This window comes from Neofelis nebulosa, chromosome 15, assembly GCF_028018385.1.
Source record: "Neofelis nebulosa isolate mNeoNeb1 chromosome 15, mNeoNeb1.pri, whole genome shotgun sequence".
In the NCBI taxonomy this organism is placed as follows: domain Eukaryota; kingdom Metazoa; phylum Chordata; class Mammalia; order Carnivora; family Felidae; genus Neofelis; species Neofelis nebulosa.
Window position 1 is genome coordinate 38,434,413 of NC_080796.1, and position 26,644 is coordinate 38,461,056.

At 37.5% G+C, this 26,644-nt stretch overlaps 1 pseudogene; it reads left to right on the plus strand.

The window, feature by feature from the left end:
• Positions 1-14,815: 14,815 nt before the first annotated feature.
• LOC131495548 (dnaJ homolog subfamily C member 2-like) lies at positions 14,816-21,077 on the plus strand (annotated as a pseudogene).
• The last annotated feature ends 5,567 nt before the right edge of the window (positions 21,078-26,644 follow it).

A 26,644-nucleotide genomic window follows, 5' to 3' on the forward strand; every position in this document is an offset into this window, starting at 1 on the left:
CAAATTGATGTTACTTTTTTCCTCTTCCTTTCTCTCAACCATTCCTGCACAGTTGCCAAGGGAAACCTGATAAGTATTAAATGTAGTATTAATTTAAATATTCTCTGTTTGTATAGAGATAAAATGCATAACTTTAATGACATCTATTTCAAACTAGCTTCAGGCTTTTACTGCATTTGCTTTAGTTTTTTATTAGGCTCACAGATGTTCCAGAGTTGAGGTTCCTGGAAGTCTAAGTACCAGTTAAATAGAGTGATGTCTATGAGGAAAAAGTTTAGATAATGTTGTTAGGGAAATTGGGGGTGGGAGGTAAGCATTATGGCCTATTTGAGATTATCTTAATTAACAAAAAAAGACTCTAATATGAATATGTAAGGGATGGCCTATAGGCATTTTTAACTCATTCTTAGCGTCTCTTGCTCCTGGTTCCCAAGTGGTAAACAGCAGGAAACAAAGGCTACTCTCTCCGTAAAGTTGGCTACCTTCATCCTGCCCATTTTTCCCCTTCAATAAGCTGGTCAGTCTACTCTCAGCTTCTCAAATTCTCACTATCTTTAGTTCTACAGTTTTGATTGACTCTGTCACATTATGACAGTTACTAACTAGTTGACTATTCTATTCTCTGCTTTGTGTTGCTGGACTCTGAAAACCACAGTTTTGCTTTGCCAGCTGCCTCCTGTTAGGCTTTGACAATAATGATTCTTTACATTGACAATGACAAGTGGTTGCAGTGTTTGGTTTCTGTGTGCAGTTTTTCCCATAATACCAGTACCAGAGAAAATGTAAATGCAGAGAAATAATACCACCTGACCAGTGTTCTTCCTCAAAGGATTAAGTACCAGCTCCATGGGGCTCTTCTTCCAAACTTCTACATTTTAATAATACCAATGTCTCCCTTTTCTGTTTTCCCTCAGCCCTAAGACTGGTACTTGCTTCCTGAGGTTACTTTCTTTGTGAGGCCTTAGCTTCCATGTTTGCCTTTTCCATTCCTTACACATGACTAACAATTGTTTAGATTAAATTCTCTCTGTTGAAATAATTTATGTGGTTTTTCTTTTTTGAACGTGACCCTGACTGGTGCATATGTGCCATTTTATTTCTTCCATAAGACATGCCGTAGGTTTATGGCACACTAAAAGTGTATAGAGAGTGACCAACATTCATATCAATCAGCCCATAGTTCCTGGCTCCCAGGTAAGGAATATACTGTAGCAAAAGGCTGTTCAGATAGGTACAGGGTGGTATGTAGTTACTGATTTCTAAAACACAGAAATTTCTAGTAAAAATTTTAGCACAATGCAGAAAACTGATGAAAGCTTGGGGAATGAAGTTTATTACTACAAAATTAAGCTTTCTTTTTGGTTCTCCAAGATAATTGAATGTTCCCAATGGACGAGGCTTAGGATCTCTGCTGAAGTAATCTGCAGTCTAACTCTTGTGGTAATTTTTACTTAACACTTCTCATAAGGATTATTAAACAATTATTTATTAACCCAATTAGGCTGCTTCTTAAGGACGGGGACTATGTCTGTTTTGTTCCTTTCTGTATTTCCAATTTATAGCACAATGTTTGGCAGAAAGATGTTCAAAAATTTTGTCAAGTGAGAAACAGGAGGAAAAAGATTTTAAATCTAAAGATCACATGCATAGAGCACACAAAATGTCCCTTTTTGGAAGTCACCAACTGGTCTAGATGCCCAGGACATCATTTTCCTCTAAAGTTCCTCTTATTTTATTGTCAAAGGCTGTCTATCAACCAGGAATAGAATTATTTGGTGCATATAAACAGTTGCCATTCTACTTCCCCTTTCTAGTAAACTCACAGTGTAGGAGGACATCAAGATTTCTTGTCCAGAAAAATGATGGGCTTGAAAGCCTTTCTGCCAAAAGCACCTAGAAATGCTGGATAAAAGTTAAGAAGCATCATTTTAAATATGTTTTTGAGTTGAGTCCTGCTTTTCCCCTCCAATTATCTATTCTGGTATTTGTTGCCCCCTTTTTTGGAATGTTTAGTCCCTTAACATTTAATGTAATGAGAGATGTGGTTTGGTTTAAGTCTGGTTTTTCATATTTTTTTTCCTTTTTGTCTCCTTTGTTTTTTGTTTTGTTTTGCAGTTTCCTCACCTTCTATCTCCTTTGGAATTTTATTTTTATTTATTGGATTTTTAGCACTAATCTCTAGTTATTTATTCCAGAAGTTACAATATACATAATTAGCTTTTCAGTATATTTGGATTTAAAGTTTCATGTCTCATAATGTGTAAATCTTCATTTGTCCATTTAACCCTCTATCTGCCATCCTTATGCTCTAGTTATCATATGTATTACATCCACATTCATTATAATCTTCAAAACTAATTTTATAATTTTTTCTTTAAACAATTATATTTATTTGAAATAAAATAGGAGGAGCAGTCATATATATTTATTCGATGTTTACCATTCTTGATTGATGGCTCTAATTCATTCCTGAAGATCTGAGCTTTTCTTTTATGTCACTTCCCTTTAGTCTGATGAATTCCCTTTAGCATTTCTTATAATGCACTCTGGTAGTAATGAAATCTCCTAGTTTACTTTTATTTAAACACCTTTTTATGGGGCACCTGGGTGGCTCAGTTGGTTGGGTGTCCGACTTCAGTTTAGGTCATAATCTCATGGTTCATGAGTTTGAGCCTCTCATCAGGCTCTGCGCAGAGCCTGGAGCCTGCTTTGGATTCTGTGTCTCCCTCTCTTTCTGCCCCTCCTCCACTCGCACTCTGTCTGTCTCTCTCTCCCTCTCTCTCTCTCTCTCAAAAATAAATAAACATTAAAAAAATATTTTTTAACTTTTTAGTTTTCTTTCATTCTCATAGGATATATTTGCTAGATACAACATGCTGAATTAATAGTTTTTTTCTTTAAGGACTTGAAAGTTATTGTTCACTGTTTTCTGGCCCTCATAGCTTTTGATGAAAAGTCCAAACTCATTGAATGATTTTCCCTTTTGTACATAATGTTTCTTAGAGCTGCTTTCACAATTTTCTCTTTATTTTTGGTTCAACAGTATTTGCTTCTCTGTTGCTGTGTAACAAACTATTCTAAAACTTAGCTAAAACAATACACATTTATTATCTTACTGTTTCTGTGGGTCAGACATTCAGAACGTGGGTTCTCTGATATAGGTCTCTCGTGGGCTAATTACAGTTTTCTCAGGCTTGATTGTGAAGAATGTGCACATAGCTCATGTGTGTGATTGTTGCCAACATTCAGTTCCCTACGGGCTGTTGGCCAGATGTCTCAGTACCTCATGAGCTGTTGGCCTGAGGTTTCCCTCAGTTCCTTGCTACATGGTCCTCCATAGAGCATCTCACAGCATGGTAGCCTGTTTAGTGAAAGTAGGCAAGCAGTATGGAGGAAGGGGGGGTGGCAGTTGGGGTGGGGAGAGAGAGAGAGTGTGCACACTACCAAGAGGAAAGTCATAACTTTTGTCATCTAATCATGGAAGTTACATCCCATCAGTTTTCTCTATTTTATTCACCAAAAGCAAGTCAAAAGGTTCAGCCACACTCAAGGAAATGGATTACACCAGGGCATGAATACCATGAGGTTGGAGTCATTTGGACCCATGTCAGAAACTGCTTACCAGTTTGACTATAATATGTTCAGACATTGTTTTCTTTGTATTTTTTTTTTTTTAAAGTAGTCTCCATGCCCAACATGGGGCTTGAACTCACAATCCTGAGAACAGGAGTTGCATGCTCTACTGACTGAGCCAGCCAGATGCCCCTGTGTTTACTCTTATTGGGATTTGCTAAGCTTCTTGAATCTGTATATATATATATTTTATCAACTGTGGTATGTTTTGTTGCCATGATTTCCTCATATATTTTTTCTACCCCATTCTCTCTCTCCTCTATTTTGGGGATTCCAATTGCCTGTATGTCAGCCATCCTGATATTTCATCCCTCAGATTCCTAAGGTTCTGTTAATTTTTTCAAAAATTTTCTGTTTTTTCAGATCTATTGATCTAACTTGAAAATAACTGACTCTGCTCTCAACTTTATTTCAGTATTAAATCTATCTAGGGAATTTTTCATTTCAAATATTGTATTTTTTAGTTCTAAAATTCCCATTTAAAATATGTAAAAATGTTGTAACCCTTATTAGAAATTTTTTCAAATTTTCACTATAATAGTAGCCTCAAAAAATGGAAGTGGTCAGACCTCTCACAACCTCTGAAAAGATGATTACTTGGAAGATATTCAACAAATGTTCACTGATTTGAATTTAGTCATAACAAAGCCAGTGAACAGAACATCAAGTCATAGAAATCCAGGAAAGGAGCAAGTAATACCAGATATCTTTACTGACTTGATCTGGGGAGTCAGGCACACTGACTTCAGATAAGTCTGATTAGTAGAGTACCAAGAAAAGGGAGTGTGTGTCTTCACTTACAGACAAGGAAGGTTTCAAATCTGTATGGCAGACAGATTGTAAGATGGCTCCCATGATTTCTGTCAATTGGTGTTTGCATCTTTGTGTAATTCCCTGCCCTTGAATGTAGACAGGACTTGTGACTTGCTTTTAACCAGTAGAATATGACAAAGGTGATGGAATGCCACTCCTGTGATTATGTTATATAAGACTTTGTCTTGTTAGCAGACTCACTTTACAGGCTATTTGCTAGCTTGATGAAGGAAATGATATTGTTGGGGAAACCTACATGACAAAGTCCTACAGGTGGCCTCCAGCCTCCAGCCAGTAAGACGCTGGTCTTACAACCACAAAGAACTGAATTCTACCAACAGCCCAAATCAATTTAAAAGCAGTTCTTCTCCCAGTTGAGCCTGCACATGAGAACACAGCCCAGCTAACACCTTGCTTCTGTCTTGCAGAGGACTGAGCTAAGCCATCCTAAGTCTCCTGACCCACAGAAACTGTGAAATAATAAATATGTGTTGCTTTAAGCCACTGAATTCATGGTAATCTGTTATGCAACAATAGGAAATGAATACAAACTGCATTGTTACAGAGTTGTGCTACCTTTTATTTTGTTGATTTTCTGAAGTGATTTCCATACTTAACATGCTGCTTAAGTTTTAGCAAATGAAATATTTTGAGAGCAGCAATTTTATAGAGTCATTGCAGGAAGAATAGGACTCTGGGGAACCCACAAGAAAAGCTTCTTTTTTATGATCTGGGGCCAGCATTACCACTCTTGTGAATTTGTCCATAAAAATAAAGGCTTATTCAGTGAGGATAAATGCATGTATATAGTTTTAATTGTATTGTTGTAGTGGCAAAATAACTGGAAACAAATTTTTAATAGCTAAATTGCTTTCCAAAAAGCCTGTTAGAATTCACATTTCTTACAGCAGTGTGTAAGTGCCCTTTTTCCTCTGTCTTTTAATGGATTTCTCCTATCCATCTGTATTAGTTTGCTAAGGCTGCCAGAACAAAGTACCGGGTGGCTTAAATAACTGAAATATATTTTCTCACAGTTCTGGAGGGCTGTTTTTTTTTTCTGGGCCTCTCATCTGGGCTTATGGAAGGCTGTCTTCCACCTATATCTTCCCATAGTCTTCCCTCTGTGTATTTGTATCCAAATTTTCTCTTCTTATATGGATACAAGTCATATTGGATTAGGGCCCACCCTGATGACTTTATTTTTATTTAATAAGGAAATATATATGTGCTTGTACTTATTATCCTTCATGGTATATCACCGTTGTGATATTATCCTATTTTTTTAAGACAATGACAGTTCTCCTTTGTGTATATGTTTATATATTTGTGTATAATTATATAAAAGTGGAAAAAGGTATAGAAAGATACAATATAGATTGGTAATATTGGATACATGGGGGGTGGAGGAGAGGGATGGTAAGGAGAGTGGCAGAGATGTAGAAAGCAAACAAGCAAATAAAAATCAACAACAAAATAAAAAAATACAGTGTTCATGCATGGATGGATAATACTATAAAATTTATTATTTTGAAAATTTTGGAGAGGGCCACCTGGGTGGCTTAGTCATTTGAGTGTCCAACTCTTAATTTTGGCTCAGGTCATAGTGCCAGGGTTGTGAGATAAAGCCCCGCATGGGGGTCCACGCTGAGCATGGAGCCTGCTTTGGATTCTCTCTCTTTCTCCCTCTGCCTCTCTCCCTCGTTCGCATGCTGTCTCTCTCTAAAATTAAAAAATTTTTTTTCTTTCATTGCCCACATATAGTTGTATAAAAAGAGTTGCAACCTCTCATTGACAAAGAGCAATAAGCATTTACTTATCTTCTCCAGCTGTGGCTTAACTGGACCAGCAGAGAAGGTTTTGCACAAAGCGGGATCAGTGGGAGGGCTAGGGTAGGCTCTTCTTATGGAATAACAGAATCTCACGAGGTCAAGAAGAGATATGAGAGGCATGAGCAGGCCTAGGCTTGAAACTGGTACATTGTCATTTATTGGCCAAAGGGAATGACAAAGTCAGGGGACTGGGAAGTATGCGCTACTCATGGAAGTGGAGTCGGGAGAGAGAGTTAATATTTCTGACCAATAATCTAATCTACAATAGTTATATAAATATCTATTTAGCGTTATGTATTTCTATGTGTACACAAAGAGTTTTATGAAAGGATAGATCCAAAATTAATGGGGATTATCTGAACATGGTAATGTTGGAAATCATGTTTACTTTTTGTTCTTTTTACTTTATGTGTTTAAATTTTTTGCCATGCATATACTGCTTTGTATCATCAACGATAACAATAAACGTATTTTATTGGGGAATAAAGTAATTTCCTCAAATGAACGGGATGGTAGGGAGAGAGAAGAGCAGTCTAAGTAGAGAAAGCCCTCTGGAGTCAGGCTGGCTTTATAAACACAGCCATGAATCCTTAAATAACTTAAGTAGAAATTTTCTGACTTTGCCAACATAATTTTGGTTATTATGCAAAACCACTGAGTTCAGTCAAGTAGATATTCAGTTGTAATTTGGTATATTATCATCCTAATTTAATTTAATAATTATTTTCTGCTCTATAAGGAAAATAAAGGAGTGGTTCTCAAAAACCCAGCTGGTCCCTAATTGACCGGGGAGCTTTTCAAATTATATAAATTTCAAAGCCCTACTGCTGACTCAGGTCTATGAGGTGAGGCTTAGAAAGTATTTTCACAAAGCGCGCGGATAATTTTTATGATCACTCACATTCGGAAACCCTTGGATAAAGCTGATGTTGTAGACATTGTCCAGCATCCCCTCTTCCACACAGACGATGAAAATGAAAAGAATTCAATTATGTGATTGTCTACAGGCTTTCAGAAGTCCTGACCGAGCAGACTAGCTCTTTATATTGCTCCCATGTCACTAGTGCGAACACTTGCCATGCGGCTTGACTGTGTAGACTCAGATATAAGTAGCCGTGAGATACGTGAACCTGATTCCTGGGGTTCATTTATATACCTGCTGAGGAACTGATTTACTTTTAAGTGAAATTTAATAGTTCTGAGAAATTCTTGATTAGGCTGACTTCCATGGAGAGGGTTTTCTAATAGGGTTGACAAACCTCCATATCACTAGAAACATCCTTCCTTAACCTCCAAATGCAAGTTTTCCTTCAGACATGCAGGTACTGGCTCAGTGAGCCTACAGGTACATGCCCTAGAGAGGGTATAGAATAAGTTCCTGAGGTTTAATTTTTTTTAAACATGATTTGGTTCCTTTTATGTTTTGTACGTTCTTAACAGCCAGGCTTTGAGACTGCTTTATTCCCAAGTGGGCTGAGCTCAGGCCCATTGGAAGAGGAGATAAGCCTATTCTCTGCACTCTGGCTAAGAAAATAGAACAACAAACAAACAAACAAACTAATGTCCAGAATTTGGGGGGTTAGGGGAGGTAGAAAAGATTTGGAATGTTTGGATATGCAAACGTCCTTTCCTTGAGAGAGGAAGAAGAGGAAAATCGAGGAAGCTACAAGGTTCTCTGACAAGCTTGTCAAATTTGTCTCAATGTGGAGAACGAAATCAAACTGACAGGCAATTAACAGTCTGGACCTGTTTTCAAAATTTCTCTGCATTACAGCCAAAGGAATTTGGAATTTACAGAGATACACAGTAGAGTAAATTTCCTCTCATATTTCATGTGCATAAAGTGTGCTGAGAAAAATAAATAAACCTAAACTAAACATACAAGAATATGTATTTCTTGTTCTCTTGCCCATCTCAAGGTCTGGAAAATTCCATCTCTACCCATTGCATCTTGAATTTCTCACTTGCTTGGTTTTGGAGAGAGTCTTATACTCCAGGCTGTAAAAGGTAGGCACAAATTCCTGTCAGGTACAGCCATCCTGATTCTTTCTAGCCACAAATTTGACCAATTTGTCCCTTGTGTCAATAATTAGGATTGCCAAGAAGAAAATGCAGAACAAATAAAAATGTGACTAGAATTATAAATTAAAACAAAAGACACGAAATTCAGATTTAAAATTTGGTTCTGTTGAAATGTGCTGACTCTGGTCTGGGGGAATGCCATCACTCTGTGGCTAGTCCTAACGAGTTCCAACATGGCCCTTTCCCTCAATTTTTCCGTCCATTATTCTTCCCTCACAGGATGCCATTCATCACTATATTAAAAGTGGTGATGTCTTAAGAAAAAAAAAAAAAACACCTTTCAGTTCTTCTAAAGATATTCCATATAATGCTCAAGGTAAAAACGCTGCCTTCCCTTCTCAAAGAGTAGAACTTAACCAAGTGGCTATTACTTTACTTTAGGTTGTTTTGGAGAATATTTCTGTGGACCAAATTTATTCAATAGTTTTATGAAACAGCTACACATTCCCTTCAATTTGAACTAGTAAAGTGCTTTCAAAAACCTTAATATTTACTTGAAATACAGCTAAAACATAGTACTCAAATTTATTATATGGATACAACTTGTTTTTGGACTTAGATTGTTTCAATTTCGTTCCAGTGTCAGTTTAGGCTACCACTGTTAAATCAGCCTTGGAAATGAAAGAATGAGTCTGGTTAAAAACATTTTTAATGTTAACTTTGGCCCTTGATAAAAGAAGAATTTTTTCTTCTAAATAGGGGAAGAGAAGGTTGGGAAGTACCATGTCAATGATTCTTAAACGCTGTTAAAACTGCCTATCATCCGAGGGTTTGAAGGCAGGGCGCAGAGGGAAGCAGAATGTTTTAGATGAAAGCTTTCCCTCTCCTTCCAGGATCGTTTTAACAATATGTTAAACCATATTCTTATTCTGACTCCCAAGATAGTGACCCAGAAAGAGATAAAAGAAAGAAGAGAAAGGGTCAGTTAAAGAACCATTCTGGAATGATTGACAGCTGTCTAAAAGTCCTGGATTAGATGACAGCCTTCCCCCCACCACTCTTCCTAAATTCAAGTCTTCAAATGCATTTTGTTTCTCAAATAAACAGAGAAACAGATGAAGTTTAGTCGTTTGTTTTAAGAGAAGTCCAAGGAGTTTATTTTTTTTAATTCTAAAGGCTCAACCAAAACTTCATCAAAAGTAGCAGAGAGGGGCGCCAGGGTGGCTCAGTTGGTTGAGTGTCTGACTTCTGCTCAGGTCATGATCTCGCAGTTCATGGGTTTGAGCCCCGTGTAGGGCTCTGTGCTGACAGCTCAGAGCTTGGAGCCTGCTTCGGATTCTGTGTGTGTCTCTCTCTCTGCTCCTCCCCTGCTCGCACTCTGTCTCTCTCTCTCTCAAAAAATAAATAAACATAGAAAATAAAGTAGCAGAGCAATTAAGTGTCTTGATTGTTTTAAGAGGACCAATGATAGTGTTAGGGATTGAATGTTTGTGTCCCTCCAGGATACCCAGTATGGTGGTATTTGTAGGTGTGGTCTTTGGAAGGCAGTTAGGTTTAGATGAGGTCGTGAGAGAGGACCCTCATGATGGGATTAGTGTATTTATAACAAGAGGAAGAGACACTGGAGTTCTCTTTCTCTCTGCCAAATGAGGACATTTGGCAAAAGAAGACAGACATCAACAAGCCAGGAAGAGAGCTCTTACCAGGAACTGAATCTGCTAGCACCTGATTTTGGACTTCGCAGCCTCCAGAACTGTGAGAAATAATAGGCTGTTGTTTAAGCCACCTAGTCTATGGTATTTCATTGTAGCAGCCTGAGCTGACTAATAGAGATAGTTCAAAGGAGTAGTAGTCATAGGATGTACAGAGTAATCCTAAAAATAAGTAATGGCACATGTAGAGCATAACAGAAATAAAAGTAGAATGGGTACAAGTTAATCATCTGGTCTTAGGAGAACCAGACTGAAAATAAATGTTTAGGACTTCTCCTTTCCAACCATTACTGGACTAGTTAGTCTTGGATTTCTTCTCCTATTACCGACAATAAGAACACCAGAAAAAATATGGTTTTAAGATTTTTCCTTATTTTTGGTTTTCATCAGTTTTCAAACTCATTTATTTTTTAAATTCCAGTATAACTAACATATAGTGTTATTGGTTTTTAGCAGTTTGACCCTGATGTGCTAACTAGCTGTGGTTTTCATTGTATTTATCCTATTTGGGGGTTTGTTGAGCTTATTGGATATGGAAATTAATATTTTCTTTTTTAAAAAAAAATTTTTTTTAACGTTTATTTATTTTTGAGACAGAGAGAGACAGAGCATGAACGGGGGAGGGTCAGAGAGAGAGACACACAGAATCCGAAACAGGCTCCAGGCTCTGAGCTGTCAGCACAGAGGCCGACGCGGGGCTCGAACTCACGGACCGCGAGATCATGACCTGAGCCGAAGTCGGCCACTTAACTGACTGAGCCACCCAGGCGCCCCTGGAAATTAATATTTTCTACTAAATTTGGGAAATTTTCAGCCAACACTCATCAAATATTTTTCTGTCCCATACTCTCTTCTCTTTTGAGACTCCAATTATATTGTCCGACAGGTTTTTGAAAATGCTTCAATCTTTTTTCTGATTGTTCTTCATATTGAGTAATTTTTTTGATCTCCTTAAAGTTTACTGATTCTGTTTTCAAATATGAAGTTGAGTCTGACATTACAAATATGTAATGATTTCCATTTCTATATTCTACTTTTCACTCTAGAATTTGTATTTGTTCTTTTTTAAAAAATAATTTCCACATGTCTATTGAGATTCTTTATCTGTATGAGAATTGAGACCACTGTTTCCTTTAGTTCTTTGAACACATTTTAATTCTTTATAATGGCTGCTTTGAAATCTTTGACTTCTATATATAATATTGGGCCCACTTGGAATCACTATATGTTGACTTCCTTTCTCCCTGAATGTGTCATGCTTTCCTGTTTTTTGGGTTTTTTTTTTGTAAGGCTAGTAATTTTTTATTGAAAACTGAATACTATAGATAATACATTGTATCAACACTGGATATTCTTATATTCTTCTAAAGATTGTTGGTTTTTTTCCTTAGGCAAATCACATTCTTATCTTCATATTTTCTGCTAATATTATTATTAATTATTATTATTTTATTTTGAAGGGAGAGAGAGGGAATGAGCATGAGCAGGGGACAGGGGCAGAAGGGGAGAGAGAGAGAGAGAGAGAGAGAGAGAGAGTATCTTAAGCAGGTTCCACGTCCAGCATGGAGCCTGATGCGGGGCTCAGTCCCATGATGCTGGGATCATGACCTGAGCCAAAACCAAGAGTTGGACACTCATCTGACTGAGCCACCCAGGCGCCCAGGATTGTTGTTTTTTTAATTTTAATAAGCAGTTAATTTGACTGGATTAAAACTGTTATTGTCCCATTGGTATCATTGGTATGTCCCATGCAATCATAAACTAGTAGTCAGTTTATGGGCAGATTAATATTCAGGTTTTGACACTTTTGCCCTTTTAGGATTACATTTCTAAATTTCTAGCTGCTCTTTCAGCCTTGAACTCTGCCCTCTGTTGCACTGAATGAGTAAGGCTTTAGTTTTTCTGCTTCTGGATATATGGAGTTTGGAAGAATATTTTAAGACAAAAACATCCCAAACATAATTCTTACATATTTCAGTCATGGGTTTTCAAGTGGAAACTTTTCCGTGGTTTCTTTTGAATGCCTTTAAATAGTTGTTTTTTAAAAACATTTTGTCCAGATTTCATAATCAGTATCTGTGGAAGGATCTGCTTGAATATATCACCCTGTAAATATGGGAAACTAAACCTTCACCCTTACTTTTGAAAGATATTTTTGCTGCATTTAGAATTATGTGCTAAAAGCTTTTTCTTGTTTTTGTTCTGCACTTTAAGAGGTGTTCATTGAATTCTGGCTTCCATTGTTTCTAATGAGAATTTAGCTGTCATTCTTATCATTATTCCTCTGCATGTAATGTATCTCTTTTTCTCCAGCTTGGGTGTGTGTGTGTGTGTGTGTGTGCAGGAGAGCATATGTGTACTTTGTCTTTGTCAACCTGGGGTTCACTAAACTTCTTGGATAAATATACGCCTAAGTACATGTTTTTCACAGTTTGGAAAAGTAATTTTTGCTCCATTTACTCTCTTCTCTCCTTCTGTGATTCCAATTATAAACATTAGACTGATTAATTTCTTTTAAAAACATATTATTTAAAAAAATAGTAACACTTCATAGTGGGATTTAAAACATATGTAACAATGAAATATATCACAAAAAAAAAAAGCCAAAAAATATGGAGGACTAGGAATGGAATTGTACAGTATACTCCCTTAATTGTATGTGTACAATATTAACCCTAATTAAGCTGTAATAAGTTAAAAATTACATATTGTAGTAAGTTAAAATTATATATTGTAATCCCTAGAGCAACCACTAAAAATAATGCAATGATGTGTTGCTAAAAAAAAGTAGAAGAATTGAAATGTAATATTAAAAATATTTGCTTAAGCCCAAAGAAAAAAGAAAGGAGGGAGAGAAGAAATAATAGATAGGACATATAGAAAACTAAAAGCAAGATTGTAAACCCAGTCCCAAAGATATCAATAATTATATTCCCTGTAAATGGATTAAATACTGCAATTAAAAAAATAAGATGGTCAGAATGGATTACAGAGAGAGACAAGTGTCTACAGAAGAATGCACTTTCAACATAAACTGATAAGTTCAAAGTACAAGAATGAGGAAAAAGGAGATCATGCAGGCAATAAGCATAAGAAAGCAGTTGTGATTATATTAATGGACTGCAAAGTAGACTTCAAGGAACATTGCCAGAGATAAAGAGGAACATTTTTTTTAATGTTTACTTATTTTTGAGAGTAAGAGAGAGAGAGAGAGAGACAGAGCGTGAGCAGGGTCAGATCAGAGAAAGTGGGAGACAGAGAATCCAAAGCAGGCTCCAGGCTTTGAGCTATCAGCACAGAGCCTGATGCAGGGCTCAAACTCACAAATTACAAGATCATGACCTGAGCTGAAGTCGGACACTTAACTGATTGAGTCACCCAGGCGCCCCAAAAGAAGAACATTTTATAATGATGAAAGGATTGATTCATCAAGAAAATATAAAAATCCTAAGTATCTATAAACCTAATAATACAACTTCAAAATACATGAAGCAAAATTGAGAGAACAAAAGGGAGAAATAGACAAATGCACAGTTTTTAACATCCCTCTCTCGGCAATTAATGTAACAAGTGGATAAAACAAATAGACAAAAATCAATAGGAATATAGAAGATAGATCAACCAACTTGACTTAATTGAAATTTATAGCATATTTCACCCAGCGACTGCAGAATATGAATTCTTTCAAAGTGAATATGGAATGGTTGCCAAGTTAGACCATATGCTGGCTCATAAAGTAATTCTGTATAAATTTTAAAAGGTTGAAATCTTATAGAGTATATTCTCAGAAGAGCATGAAATTAAATTAGAAATTAATTACAAATAAAGTACCTAAAGAAACTCTAGATATTTGGAAATGAAACAACTCATTTCTCTATAAGCCATATGTCAGGAAACAGCAAAGAGGAAAGTAGAAAATATTTCAAACTGAATGATAATAACAAATACTTCAAAAGTTATGGGGAAATTTTTTATCTTTTTTAAATGCTTATGTCAGATCATGGCAAATTCTCAAATCAATGACCTCAGTTTCTACCTTAAGAAGCTAGAAAAAGAGGAGGTAAACAAAATTAGAAAAAGTACAAGGAAAAAATAAAGAGCAGAAATCAATAAGACAGAAATATCCAAACAATGGGGAATAATAAATAGTTAAAAGTTGGTTTTTTGAAAGAAGTAATAAAATTGGCTGACCAAGAAAAAAGGAGAGAAAACACAAATTACTAAAATGAGGAATGAAAGAGGGACTATGGATATTAATGAACTATCTGGGGTGATGGAAATACTCTGTATCATAATTGCTATTTTGTTACAGGAGTATGTACATTTGTTAAAACCCATTGAACTGTACACTTAAGATGTATGCATTTCACTGTAAGTAAATTTTACCTTAATTTTAAAAAGTTAAGTCAAATGTATCATGTTCTCTGTTGGCTTCTTTCTTTCCTTTTGTGTATGCTTTTGTGCAAACCAGCATTTAGGTAAGACTTGAATTTATTCATCCTGTTCTCTAACTTGGATTCAACCCATTCTCTAACTTGGAAATGCAGTCTTTTGACCTATTCATTTTGTAGTTACTGTAATTGTATGTTCTTATTTCCTTTCTTCTTAGATTATAAACTCCTTAAGAATAGGCCTGTCTCTTCTGTACACTATGTTCTGAGGACCTCATCTGGTACCATGAACTTTGTGGGTGCTTGACAAATATCTGGATTATTTCTCAATGTCCAGCTTTTGATCATAATTAAAGCAAGCAGAGCTAACCAAGATAGGATCAAATATCAGGCATTTAAGAGGGTGAATTAGAGCATGGCTGCGAGTGCTTTTGTGAGTGACTGTACATGTATAGCTCTGTTCCACAACAGATGAAGAAAAATTTGGGTTCATTCCACATTAGTTATTTTTTTTTCTTTTTGTTACTGGGCATGCTTAAGACTTCTCATTTTTAATGGGTCTGGAAAATCATCTCAAGAATGTTACTTTGTTGTAAAAAAAACATCTCTAACCATGTTAAGGATTACCGTGCCTCACTTCCTTGTCAGAAACCTCATCAACAGAAATGAAATCACATAGGATGTATAGGGGAAAAAAATTCCCTAAGGTCATATAAATTGTTAAATGTACAACACTCCATGGTAAATGTTAATTAAAATAAAGTCAAATGGGAGGGACCATATCAAATATGCATTGGAGACTTAACCCTAAGAAAGTGGATAAGATTTACTTCTAAGTGTGTGCCTTTGAGGGAGTAAAGAAGAATTAAGAGGGCTGGTGGAAGAAAGAAAGAAGTGGGGGACAGATTGGAGGTGAGGACAACTTATTTTTAAAGCATCAGAAGCTTGAGTTCATCAATTCAGAGGCCATATGCTCCTTTCTTTCCTTCTCAACATTTATTGTGCATTGATTTTGTACCACGTGCTCTGCATGGTTCCATGGCCATTGAGACAGTCCCTGCCCCTGGGACAGTCTGGGACTTCTGGGGATTCAGTGTGTAATCTGTACAAAGTGCCTCCTATTTCTGGACATTTGGGCACCTTTCAGTCTTACTGTGTTTATTCACTTTATGGATCCTAATACTCCTCCCTCTCCCCTGGCAGCTCTCCACTTAGATTTCAAACTTATGAAAAACTAGGCCCTGTCTTATGACTTCATCTGTTATTTTATACAGAACCTAACACCCTGTAGGCAGCATAGCATTACTGTCCTTAGCCTCCAGCAAAGGGGCCTTTGGCTTGGGTCCTATGCCTCAGAGGGCTCCATTTATCACACACACACATACACACACACACACACACACACACACACAAATATAAATGTGTGGACTGTGTGTCACTCATGAGATGAGCTCAGCTGTGGCACAGCATGACCTGTAATCCTAAACAACCCCTCTTGAGACAAACCCATTCATCTCTCCATCCCTTGTTCCTGTCCTCAAAATAAAAAGTGACTGTGTCTGCGTGCTGAAGATTGTAGTTTGTGCCACTGCAAACATTAGAAACAAACATTTCTGAGGGAAGGATTTGAGTAGTAGAAGCACTCAGGTAAGAGAGAAAACTAATTAACTAACCTGCCAATTTCTTCGTCTTAGATGATATGAATACATTTTCACACAATGAGTTGTTATGTTGCAATACTGCCTAGCATCCATTTTCTTACTCGCTTACAACCATTGAACACGACATCGGGGAAAGATTGTATAATACTAAATGATTCATATTACTCTTAAGTTGATATGTACTAGGTCTAGATATAACATGTGTTATAACTGATTCTTAATTTTTTTTAAACATTTATTCACTTTTGAGAGACAAGAGTGTGAGTGGGAGAGGGGAGGGAGAGAGGGAGACCCAGAATCCCAAGCAGGCTCCAGGCTCTGAGCTGTCAGCACAGAGCCCGACACGGGTCTTGGACTTACAAACCATGAGATCATGACCTGAGCCAAAGTCGGACACTCAACCTACCGAGCCACCCAGGCACCTCTATAATTGATCCTTTATATAAAATCTCAGATATAGATGCTGATTTAAGAGATGATAAAAATTATTAAATGATAATGGTATATACAGTGAAATTAAAATATCTTGTAATATTTAGCAATTGCAATACTTTTTCATATGTAGCTTTATTACAGTGTTTGAGCAGGATACAAAAATTCATGATTTGTTTCTGAATCTAAGTAATGCTGTAGAGATTTTACTTTAGTTGCTATTGTTTCAGCAAAGTTTCTTCAAATTCAAATCAGTAAAAAGCAAACAAATAAACAAACAACAAAACTTACATAGGAACTTCTCTGGTTCAAGAAAGGCCATCTAATTTGGAATGACTCACAGTAGAAACAAATTATATGAAAAATCTTGATTATGACCACATAATTAGTGGTTTTGCTAAGATGAAAACTAGAAAAGTAAATTTCATGGAATAAATGTAATTAATGAATTTTGTGTGTCTTTGTTTTGTTATTCCTCAGTTATTACTGACTCATCAACAGAGCACCCCAGACATGCAGTAATAATTAAATTCAGTTATCTCTGATATTTAGCTGACTTTTGATCATATAAAACAACATAATTTCATACATTTAAAAATATTTGTTATGAAAGGTAATTTATCAAGGTACAAGGATAGAACCTATTTTATTTGAAAGTTTATTAATATAACTCAGAACTTTCAAGTATTTTTTTTTCTGCTGGTTTGTAAGTCTACATTTGTCCTCTTGCACTGGGCCATGTATATGCTAGGGGAAGTTTCACAAAGTATGGTATAATGAATATATTTTTGTTTATTGGTTGATATAAGAACTTCATGGGAAATAAACATTTTCTTCATGGTTAGAATTCATTTTAAAAAAACAATGCTTTAATTAGCTGAAAATCTTTTTCTAGCAATTTTTTTTAAGTTTATTTATTTATTTTGAGAGAGAGAGTGTGTGTGAGCACATCAGAGAGAGAGGGAAAGTGAGAGAATTCCAAGCAGCTCTGCACTGTCAACACGGGGCTTGGAGCTGGATGCAGGGCTCAAACTCAATAACTGTGAGATCTTGACCTGTGCCAAAATCAAGAGTCAGATGCTTAGCTGACTGAGCCACCCAGGCACCCCTTCAAGCAGTTTTAAATGAAAGTTTCTGGTGATTTCTTTCCCTCTAGAATGATTCTCATATTTTAAAATAGCATTTGATAATGTCTCAGTTGGCTTCTTTTCTCCTTTCTGAAAAGCTCAGATATTAAATCAGATGCCCCTTGTATCTTGAGGTGGGTGGTGTGATGGGGGGAGGCAGAGCCCTCCGAACCAGTCAAGAGCATCTTGCCAGGCTCAGTCTGGTGTGGGGTCAGAGCCTCATTGGGAGGAGGAGGCAGTCTACTTTGTGGGGAGTGCAGGGTGGGGTGTTAGAGCCAAGCTGGGTAAGGAGGGCATTCACATGGTAGGGCACCCAGAGCAGAGTGTCAGAGCCCAAGCTGGGTGGAAGGGTGCCCATGTGGAGTGCAGCCTGGCCATGAGGTTTCAAAGCCTGAGCAGAATAAAGATGTCGTCTATATAGGGAACACCTGGCAGCAATAATGGGAAATGGATTACAAACTGGGGGATTAATCAAAAAGATGAAGATATCAAGAAAAATGGGAGTCAGGATTTTCACTATGTAGTGGAAAGGGAGAAAACTGGGATGAACACTGTGGTGTTAGGTTGGAATTGGCTGTATTGGTGTGAACTCATGATTTCAATAAATATAATAGTTTAAATTAATAAAATAAATAAAGAGATGGGTATAGATGTGCATGTGTATGCATGATGGCCTTGCAGTAGCACCCCCTTTCCACCTCAGTAGCAATGAGCTCACTTTCCATCCAGGTTTCTAAATATCATTTTCTACTAAATAAGTATCAGGGTTTTCCAGAGATGACTGATTCCAGGGCTCAGTCAAAACTTTTGGGGCATCCTATTGGGCCACAGAGTAAATTGTTCTCAGAATGAAGGCCCATATCAAAAGGATATATGCACAGCACAGGAAACCATCAACAAAATGAAAAGGAAACCTACTGAGCAGCTAATACCCAAAATAAAGAATGCATAAAAATCAATAGAAAAAACCAATTTGATTAAAAAAAGGTGGGGAGAGGAGATCTGAATATACATTTTTCCCAAAGAAGACATACAGATGGCCAATGTATAATGTACCTATACCTGTTGCTCAACATCATTAACCATTAGGGAAGTGCAAATCAAAACCACAATGAGATATCACCTCACAACTGTTAGAATGGCTACTATCAAGGAGACAGGAAATAAGTGTTAGTGAGAGTATAGAGAATAGGAAACTCTTGTACACAGTTGGTGGAAATGTAAATTGGTGCAGCCACTATGGAAAACAATATGAAGTTTCTTCGAAAAAATTAAGAATAAAACTACCATATGATCCAGCAATTCCATTTCTGGGCATTTGAAGAAAATGAGAACACTAACTTGAAAAGATATATTCACCCCCAAGTTCATGGCAGCATTATTTCCAGTAATTAAGATACAGAAGCAACCTAAGTGTCCATCTATGGACGAATGGATAAAGAAAATGTGTTGTAGCCTGGTGCCCTCCTGCTGCTCCTGCTGGGCACTGCAGATGGCCAGGGCTCCACCCACAGTCTGACCTCTGCTTCAACACCCTGTCAGGTGGTTTGAAGCTTTTTGTTAAGAGAACAGAAATGCTTCTGCCTCTTTTCAGGAACTGGAGGATAAGAAAGAGTTATCAGAGGGATCAGAAGATGAAGAATTGCAGTTAGAAGAGTTTTCCTGTTGAAAACACTTGATCCCAAAGACTGGAAGATAAAGCAATGATTTTAAAACATCACCCAGACAAATGGAAAGCAGCTGGTGAACCAATAAAGAAGGAGATAACAACTACTTCACTTGCATAACTAAGGCTTACGAAATGTTATCTGATCTGGTGGAAAGACAAGCATTCAACAATGTAGATCCTACTTTTGATAACTCGATTCCTTCTAAAAGTGAAGCAAAGGACACTTTCTTTGAAGTGTTTCCCCCAGTGTTTCAAAGGAATTCCAGATGATTGAGTAAAAAGAAAAATGTCCCTAACCTGGGGTTATGAATTCATCATTTGAAGATATTGATGAATTTTGTTCTTTCTGGTATAATTTTGATTCTTGGAGAGAATTTTCTTATTTAGATGAAGAAGAAAAAGAAAAAGCAGAATGTTGTGATGAGAGGAGATGGATTGAAAAGCAGTAGAGAGCAACGGGGCACAAAGAAAAAAAGGAGAAATGAACAAAGTAAGAACATTAGTTGACAATGCACATAGCTGTGGTCCAGTGATTAAGAAGTTTAAGGAAGAAGAAAAAATTGTGAAAGAAGCAGAAAAGAGAGCCAAAGCAGAAGCACAATGGAAGGGGCAAGAAGCTAAAGAAAAACAAAGACAAGCCGAACTAGAAGCTTCTTGGTTAGTGAAAGAGAAAGAGGAGGAGGAAGTTAGACAATAAGCATTATTGGCTAAGAAGGAAAAACTATTCAGAAAAAAGCCATTAAAAAGGAAAGGAAAAACTTTGAAACACATAAGACCTGGAATCACTTTTTTTTTTTTTTTTTTTGAGAGCATGAGAGCAGGGGAGAGGGGCGGGGGGTGGAGGGAGAGAGAGAGAGAGAGAGAGAGAGAGAGAGAGAATCTTAAGTAGGTTCCATGCTCAGTGCAGAGCCAGATTCGGGGCTCGATCCCAGGACCCTGGGATCATGACCTGAGCCAAAATCAAGAGTTGGACACTCAACCGACTGAACTACCCAGGTGCCCCTGGAATCACTTTTCTGACAATGAGGCAGAGCAGGTTAAAGTGATGGAAGAAGTGGAAAAATGTTGTGATTGACTTGAACTAGCAAGCTTACTGTGTTTGAAACACTGACATCACCTACGAAAAAAGTAGCAAAATCTGCTCTGTAAAAAAGAGAAGAAATAAATGAGCACATTAGAAAAGAGAGGAATCTGAAGCTCTCCTGTGACAGCATCTAAGAATGCAGACAAATCAACTGACAAAGTGGAAATGGCAGTAAAAATTAGGCAGAAGATGATTTGCAATTACTACTTAATTGAACCTCTTTCCTGTGGAACAAAGTGAGGATGGGAAGTTATTGCTAATTACATGAACATACCTTCTTCTGGAGTCAAGAGAACTGCCAAAGATGTTATTGGTAGAGCAGAGTCTTCAAGAACTTGATCCTCATAAAAAAAGATGACACAAACAAAAAGGATTTTGATAAAATTTAAAAAGAGCATGGAATGGTGTCCCAAGCAACACCTTCAGAACGATTTGAAGGTCCACGAACAGATTTCACCCCTTGGACAACAGAACAGAGGCTTTTGGAACAAGCTTTGAAAACACACCCATTAAATACACCTGAGAGATTGGAAAACCTAGCAGAAGCAGGGCCTGGCAGGACAAAGAAGGACTGCTTGAAACGATAGAAGGAATTTTTTGGGATTGTAAAAACAGAGAAAGCTGCTCAAATGCAAGTGCTGAATGCAAGTAGACCCAAGAAATGGCTCACGACAATTTTTGTTGTATGTGCATTTTTAAAATAAAACTGAAAATACTGTACAAAAAGAAAATGTGTATATAAAAAATTTTTTTTGATGTTTATTTATTTTTGAGAGAGAGACAGAGTGTGAGCGAGGGAGGGGCAGAGAGAGAGAGAGAGAGGAAGACACAGAATCTGAAGCAGGCCCCAAGCTCTGAGCTGTCAGCACAGAGCCCGACTTGGGGCTCGAAATCACAAACTGTGAGATCATGACCTGAGCTGAAGGAGGACACTTAACCGACTGAGCTGCCCAGGCACCCAGCCACCCAGGCGCCACTGTGTGTGTGTGTGTATACAATGTGTACACATACACAATGTGTATGAATATCAAATCAGTCTATTGTACACCTACAATTAACATAATGCTACGTGTTAATTATACCTCAATAAAAAATAAATAAAAAGTAATACAACAACAACAAAAGCACAAAGAAGCCAGCTTGAAGGAAATCTTACTGATCAATTTGAGCAGCAAAAAGATATTATCTATTATCTAAGAGATGGTAACCCATTGAATATAATAGAAGTCATAAGTTCATGCTAATATAAATTAATAAATGATGATTTGATGAAGAATGGAATATTCACATTATTTTAAAGTGTCTCTACATAAAATATTTATTAATTATAAAGAGAAGAGTAAGTTTGCAGTGGAGAATCTTGGCAGACACCAAATAGTTAAATCAAATAGTTAAAGCTGACATTCTCTATAAAGGAACAAATCAAAATCTGCACCACCTGGGAACGCAATGAGATCTCAGCATTGTTTCTGCAATATTCCCACCAAAGATGCAGAACCTGAATTTAATCAGGAGAAAACATCAGACAACTCTAAATTGAGAGACATTGTATAAAATAACTGGCCTGTCGTTTTCAAATGTCTCAGGGCCATGAAAGACAAGGAAAGACAGAACTGTTCTAGTCTGAAGGAGACTAGAAACAGAACATCTCAATGCAACGTGTGACTGTGAACTAGATCTATAAAAGACTGTAATGGGACAATTGGGGTCTGAGGATTAAACTGGAGTGTAGTGTCAGTGTTAACTTTGTGGTTGTGATGGTTGCATTGCAGAGTGTGGGAGGATGTTATTTGCAGGAAATACACACTAAAGCACTTACAGGGTGATGGGGCATCAGGCTGGCGATTTATTCTCAAATGCCTCAGGAAGAAAAGGTCTTTGAATTCCACTTAACTTTTCTGTAAGTTTGGGATTATTCCAAGACAAAAAAAATATGCTAAATATAAAAAATTGAAAATAATCCTTTCGAATTATAATTTTTTTAAATGTTTATTTATTTTTGAGACAGAGAGAGACAAAGCATTAACGGGGGAGGGTCAGAGAGAGAGGGAGACACAGAATCTGAAACAGGCTCCAGGCTCTGACCGGTCAGCACAGAGCCCGACGCGGGGCCTGAACTCACGGACCGCAAGATCATGACCTGAGCCGAAGTCGGCCACTTAACCGATTGAGCCACCCAGGCGCCCCTCGAATTATAATTTTTAATTTACAAATTATAATTCTGAACATGAATAGAAAATCACAAATCAGTTTTGGCCAACTAACCTGAAGCCACTTTAAGAGCACTGTTTATGTAAGACATCCCCATTGTTCTAGTGAAATCGCAGATAAAACGCAAGAAATGTTTTGCCTTGTAATTGATATATAAGCACAAAATCCCATATAGCGAGGGGAGAAGCCTACATCCATATGAATACTGAGTACTCAGTACTGAGGTCTGAAGTAGACTGCTGAGCACAGAGTAGATTTCTTACATCATTAGAGCAGAAAAAAGCATGTGTTCTGCCTACTAAGACAGAACATCACAAGTGGTTGGATTGTTAATTAATTGATTGATTGATTGATTGATTGGTTCATCCTGGCTTTGCCATTTACTAGCTGTTAGACCTAGACAAGTCACTTAATCTTCCTATGTCTCAATTTCCTCATATGTTTAAGGATAATTACAGTGCCTATTTCATAGGTGCTCACAGGGTGAACTTTAAATGAATTAGTATATGTACAGTGCATAGAATACTGCCTGGCATGAAATAATGCTACCTGAAAGTATTAAATGCTACCTGTTGTTGTCATTGTTATTAACTCATTCATCAACAGTACAATCTGCATTTTTCACTGTTAATGATGGTAATGTCATGGTATGTCACTCCCTACAGGAAAGTGACAGAAACTTTCCCTGCTGTGGAAATTTCTTATACCAGCCCCAACCCCCTCCCCTGCACCCCCACCCAGACTGTGTCCCTCTGGACCCTTCTTAATGGCAGAGTGTCAGTAGCCACCATGGCCTGACCTCAGCCTAGAACCCCACTGGCTGAGCTGGGAGCCCTTAGCCAGCACATCTAGAACATATTTTATATTTTCTGGCAAATGGTTCATTGTTTCCTTTCATGTGACTCTGCCTTTAGGATGTTTGCCTCTTAACCTCCTTGTAGAACTAATCAAACTGTCTAGAACTACTGACCAAACTCCACATCCTCTGTGTCCCGCAAATCTCCCCTGTTCACCTCGGTCCATTTTGAAGTCAACACAGAATCTTCAATACATTTGACACTGATATACTGTTGCATTTTTATTTGACATTTTATGTTTTCAATAACTATTCAGTGCTTAGGCCCCAAAATTCTATGATTATGAGCATACGATTATGAGCCTTGACAGAGGAGGGGTTCCATAATTTTTTTAAGGATCATGTGTAAAATTTTAAGCTTTTATTATTGTTATCAGTCAGTAGTGAGACTGCAGTTCTTGTTTGCTTGCATCTATTTGTGGGACTCATTTAGGCAACTAACTCCCTTATGGTCTGTGAGTCATTTATTTATGCATTTTACTGCTGTGTCACTGTGACGAGCAGATGGCAGTAGATATCTCTGGACTTGATTTAAGGACTTGAATTTCCCTTGCATTTATGGATTGCCACTTTTAATGCTGCCATCCCCTTCAAAGTTGCTTGCTGGAGAGCATCTGAGAATGTACAGTAAACACCTGTGTTTGCTTTACCTCGTCTAGCACAGATGCCTAAGTGTGGACACCAGTGGAGAGAATAGGAATTTCAGAGTCAGTCGACTACAGCTGCATTTAACACTTGGCTCTTCAAGAAGGTAGATCATAATAGCTGATGAGTTTGGGCAAATTTCTTCATCAAAGAATAGTGAGTGGCATTGACTGTTGACTCCCCAGAAGGCCACCAGAAAAACAAAAGAAAACAAAACAAAACCTATTGATCAAACAAATCTATTTGTATTGGATTTGCTGTAGAAAGGGGGAGCATCATCTTGACAGAGAGTAATATCTCAGGAGAAGTCAGGGGAGGATACTTATAGGATTTAGATAGGTTGGATAGCTTGTAATGTGGAGAACTAGTTGAGGAGGGGGAGAAACTGTGACATAACAATACTGGGTTGGTGGCCCGAATGAGACAAGCATGCAGCTAATGTTGGAATTAACCTATTTTAGTTGGTTCACAGTCTTATTTTCCACAGGCAAGCAGGTCATTTTTCTTCTTTTCAGAGGGACAGGAAGGTGTGTCTAGTTCTAGGACTGCTTAACATAGGTTTAGGAAATGTGTTAGTTTTAGTTCTTAGTGATCAAATTATGTTGTTGGATTATCGTATTACAAAGAATACCATATATAAATGAGAGTGGCACTGAGTAAGTGCTCATTATAATGTTTCTTTTCTCTCCTAGCCCAGCCACTCCCCAACCCTTCCACCTCTGTTTATCTATATGGGGACCTCCTCTTCTTGGTAACACCATCTAGATCAATGGTGTGCCATAGTAATTAATAGTTCTCAAAAAAGTTTATTGATGGATGACTGCGTGGCTCAGTCAGTTAAGAATCCGACTTCAGCTCAGGTCATGATCTTATGGTTTGTGAGTTTGAGCCCCGCATCCAGCTCTCTGCTGCCAGCACAGAGCCTGATTAAGATTCTCTGTCCCCCACCCTCTCCATGTCCCTTGCTTATGCACGTGCTTTCTCTCTCAAAATAAATAAACATTAAAAAAAGTTTATTGAATGAATAAATAAAAGTCAAAAGATAAAACTTTAAAAATCAAAATCAAAGTATTTGCAGAGTTTTAATAATAGTTTAAACCCGTGAAACTGGATTTCTTCCAAGCATAATTAACTTATTTATTGCCTTACTAAATGCAAATTTCTCATTAACTCATTAAAGTTCTGGAAACCTAAAAACCTAAGGGAAAGCACTTAGATTTTGATTCCAAATATTTAGTTAAATTATTCAACTTCATTAGCTCTCATAGGGAAAAGTTATCCAAATTAGTTAAGAGTCATTATCTAAAGATGTTCTAAAGATGTTACAACATCAGAATAAAGTGAGAGGACTGAATATTAGGTTCCTTTTAGCATCTTTTTCGTTTTTGAACTGGTAGGCTTTGTTTTTGATCACTTTCATTAGGAAACAATTTCAGTTACTTCTGAATCAGTTTGCACCTACTTTTATTGATAAAGTACAATAAATTGTACAATTGTAAAAGTCTTACATAATGTTCCATTTTCCCACAGCACTTGCCTGATTTCTCTGTCTCTGTTTCTCTGTCTTCTTCTTCTTCTTCTTCTTCTTCTTCTTCTTCTTCTTCTTCTTCTTCTTCTTCTCTCTCTCTCTCTCTCTCTCTCTCTCTCTCTCTCTCACACACACACACACACACACACACACACACACACACACACACACACGGAGGATCCCAGACATCAAATGGGAATGACATTATATCAGCAGTTCCCTGATCACTAGAGCCTCTCAGAACTTTTAAAGGTACATGTATCAGAATACTTTCTCTCCTCACCAACCCCTAGGAGATTCTGACTCAGTTAAGGCTAAGCTGAGCACTTAGGAATCTATTCTTTTAAAAAGCATCTCAGGTGGGACGCCTGGGTGGCTTGGTCGGTTAAGTGTCCGACTTTGGCTCAGGTCACGATCTCGTGGTCGGTGGGTTCGATCCCCGTGTCGGGCTCTGTGCTGACAGCTCAGAGCCTGGAGCCTGTTTCAGATTCTGTGTCTCCCTCTCTCTGTGACCCTCCCCCGTTCATGCTCTGTCTCTCTCTGTCTCAAAAATAAATAAACGTTAAAAAAAAATTTAAAAAAAAAGGCATCTCAGGAGATTCTGGGGGATCAAACAGGTTCGAGAATCAACCCCTGAGCAATATGGCCTTAAGAGCATTCACAACTCCTGCTTTCAGAGGATCCCTGCATTCTCTGACAGTCATTCATGCACATCGGGTGCAATTGCTTGGATGTCTGCCTTTTCTGCCACCATTCTAGTTTCAGTGGACGCAAGCAGGGCACATCTGGTTACAGGCATGCTTCATTAGCTGCAAGGTTAACACAACTGTGACTTTTTTTTTTCTTTTGGAGGGCCATCAAAAGGACAAGATGAACAGGAAAAAGAAATTGAATATAGTAAAATTCTATTCTTCTTTTAAGAAACTGGAGCCCCCTTTATTCCTTTGTGTGCACAAGGTATATCAGCTGACAATGGATCATGAAAACCTCAGGAAGAAATGTCTGAGTTTCTATAGAATTTAAAGCCCAGA